The sequence below is a fragment of the Prionailurus viverrinus genome, chromosome C1 (genome assembly GCF_022837055.1).
Source record: "Prionailurus viverrinus isolate Anna chromosome C1, UM_Priviv_1.0, whole genome shotgun sequence".
Classification (NCBI taxonomy): Eukaryota; Metazoa; Chordata; class Mammalia; order Carnivora; family Felidae; genus Prionailurus; species Prionailurus viverrinus.
This window is the reverse complement of record NC_062568.1, coordinates 111,883,182-111,886,896: the sequence shown is the minus strand read 5'-3', so window position 1 is coordinate 111,886,896 and position 3,715 is coordinate 111,883,182.

The window sequence follows — 3,715 nt, the reverse complement described above, 5'->3', positions numbered from 1 at the left end:
GACTCCTCACTGGGGCTTCCTGTAGGGCTGGACAAAGGACATTTCCTGGGAGGAGCAGGGGAATGTTCCCAGCATGCCTCGATTTGTAGTTCCCGGGGACTTCCTGCCACCACGGCGGCGGGCGCCCGGGAGGCTGCCCCGGCCGGAGGGGGACCCGGTACGCGAGCGCCGGCGCTCGCTCCTTCCCGCGGCTCTCCGGGACAGGGAGCGGCGCGGCCGTCGCTCCCTGAGCCCCGCCCCGCCCTGCGCCCCGCGCCCCGCCCCGGCCAACCCCGCGGGGCGCCGGTCCGCGCGCCCCGGTCCGCGCTCGCCGCCAAGGCTGCGGTCCCCTAAGCGGTGGTCCGCCGCCTAGCCGTCGCGGTACACGCGGGAGCGCTCTGCGGCGGGAGCGGCCTTTTCTTCGGAGAGGAGGAAGTTTCGGGTGGGTTCGCTGCGGGTTGACTTGTGTTTGCAACAGATTTTCTTTTTCCTTTTCCTTGTGTCTTTTAAACCGCTGGAATCCTGCTAGGAGCGGATTAAAAGAACTTGACTGCTCACCAGGAATGCAGGTTCCTTAAAATCTTGGCGCTTCATCCCTCGGACCGTGAGAGCTGATTGTTTCCAGATCCTGACCCGGTGACTTTGCTCCCTCCGACGTTGGCGTTGTCCCGGGCATCTTTTCAAGAAAAGTAATTAAGTTAAGCGATTGAAAACAAATTATGTGAATTGGCCCCAAGACAAGTAAAAACCCCGTGTGTTGCTGGAATTTCTACTCGTTCACCTTTAGGAGTCAGTATCCTGGGTCCTACAAACAGACGCAGTGCCCACTATGGCCGTCTGTGGAGGGGGCTTCGGGACGGAGAACTCCACCTGCAGCCTATCCAGAGTCTACAACATCCTCCATAAAGTCCTGTCCAGTTCTGGAACTGTATATCCGGGACCTCGTGGGAAAAATCAAGGAAGGGCCACTTGGAGACTGAATGATGAAAAGTTGTGTTCTCTCTTCAGGGGAGTGAGAAGCATGGGATGAACCGAGCTAGGAAAGGAAGAGTTCTAGCATGCTCTGAAGTGTGTTTGAAAGGTAATCAGAAGGTCATAATCACCCTGTGTATCCTCTTGGCCTTTCACATTTCAAATGCACACGAATTACAACAACTGCACCGGGGTCTCCGTGTACTTTTAAGAAAAGTGCATTCGCTTTTCTTTTCTGCTGTCGTTCTCTTTCTCTCGGAACACTTGACCACAGGGATAAGATGGGCTGAATCCATTTCAGGTGTAGAAATTGTGACAAGTGTGCAGATAGGATCACCTACCTCCCCAAGGTTCCTGCTGCATTCACTGCAATCCTCGCATTTGCCAGGCCCTACAAATTACAGCTTCCTAAAGGTTTGCAATCTGGTAACATCCCCCTGAAATTGCCCCCTCCACTACCACTAAGGGGAAAAACAGATAATTGATCATCATTTGGCAAATCCAGCGACCCCTCGTAGTGTTCAACTTGAAAAGATGAAACTTCCCTGTGGCATTTAACGTTGCTGGTACGCCCTCGGTGAAGCTATTTTCTGCCTTCTTTCTAATATAGCACACTCTCCTCATTCTCCTCCTACATTTCTAAGTTAGCTCAAGATCCCTAAAATTTTGCTCCTCTCCATCCCGTATCAAACCTGCCCTTCTCTTTTGTTGCCAACCCAGGTTAATTAGTTGCTTCAAAAGAGATCTGTGTAATGCTCCCTACATGCTAGTCACCATACCTACAATAGACGTTATGTGAACATTCAGCCGTAAGATATTGACTAACTGCAAACTCTGTCTTAACTCTCGGGAAGTTCATACTCCAGTTGACATCACACAGACAATTACCATCTAGTATTCTAGTGCTATGACAAAGCCATAACGCCGAGGTTTTGTTCTCAGAGAGTGGTGCTCTTTCCATAAACTCTCTTGTTCCGGCAAGATCATGAGTGGGACAGCAGTGGCCAGAGGAGGGAACAAGAGAGGCCAGGAAATGCAAATAGTACCTAGGGACTCTCAGTGTGTGAAATCTGGTTATAAAGAAATGGTAGCTGGGAAGGGAGAAGGATCTAAGGGGAAGGCAGTTTCTGTTTGTGGGCTCTGTTTAGCTTTTAAGATGAGAGCTCCTTGGGGATGTTTAAGTGCTGATGGGAAAGGACTAGGAGAGAAGGCAGAGGGTGAAGACAGGAGGGAGAAAGGATAAGAGATCAGGCATTCAGCAAATACTTGCTGAATTAACTAATTCCTGTTACATATCATTGCTGAAGATGTTGAGATGGAAATTAATAAATTGCACATTCCCAGCTAAGATCAGCAAAGTCTGAGACCAGGCAGAAATGACATTCCTTTCTCCCTCGTCATGCATCCTCCCCCGCCCTTCTAGCCCTCTGGGGAGGTAATAGGGAGTGAGGGGAGGGAAACCAGGGCTCCCCACTGCTACAGGCTGGATGTCAAAGTTTCCCACTCCACCAAGGGTTCCAAAGGCATGCAGCGGCTTCAGAAAAGTCTAAACTTTTAAGTGTGTGGATTTAAATTTTTAATTAAGCAAATATTTTACCCTTGCCTTCCCCCCCCCTTCACTTTAAGATAGAATAACTATTCTCAGCCTCACCTTTCAAAGGGGGAGTTGAACCAGGAGACATTTGCCTACACGTTTTAAGCTTTCAAGTATAAGGTGGACATCTGTTGTTTTCTTTTCTTTTTTTTTTTTATTTTTATTTTTATTTTTTTTTATTTTTGGGACAGAGAGAGACAGAGCATGAACGGGGGAGGGGCAGAGAGAGAGGGAGACACAGAATCGGAAACAGGCTCCAGGCTCTGAGCCATCAGTCCAGAGCCTGACTCGGGGCTCGAACTCACGGACCGCGAGATCGTGACCTGGCTGAAGTCGGACGCTTAACCGATTGCGCCACCCAGGCGCCCCGTGTTGTTTTCTTACCCTCACAAGCATCCATTCCCTACCCACCCACCCACCCCCCGCCTTCTTTTTTTTTTTTTTTTTTTTTTTGGTAACAGCACCTTTGGGGAAATAATCCCCTTTTCATCTTAATCCTTATGGTTTAGAGAAGGGCAGAGCCCATCTCCTCCTGCACTCCAGTGATGGGTACGTAATCAACACCTACCAGCTAATCTGCTCCATTGCTGTATAGAGGATAAGCTACTAGAGGATGCAGAGTTGAGAAAGAGGGAGGGGTGGTGTGCGAGAGAGGCAGAGACAGAGACAGAGACAGAGAGAACGCATGCACAAGCAAATCCTTGTGATACTGTTTGATCATGCCTGAAGCCAAGATAACCCTAGATTTTCTTTTTGTTAGATGAGCCAAAACATTCCCTTTTGGGCTTAAGCTATTTTGAGTGAAGTTCTATCTCTTGCAGGCAAGAGAGGTCTATACCATTGAGTGTGGAGTGTTGCAGTGCAGATCATTAAATGTGCACCTGGCTAAAGTGAGGAAGGGTGACACTTGAAAGGACCCTCGGTACCAGGTTGGGGAATTGGAAATCCTTGTGATACGGTAGCCAAAACGCTGAATGCAAAGGTCTCCAGCCCTCAGCATTTCAAGGGTGGGCTTGTAGAGGTCTTGATTGACATATGTCAGCATTTTAGAAGGTTTGGACTGTTTGCAGTGTTTATAAATATTCTGAAGAACCAGATATGCTAGTGTTGAAACTGGCCTCAGTGGAAGCAGGGAGGAAGAAATTAGAGCCTGGGTAAAGACGTTCTTTC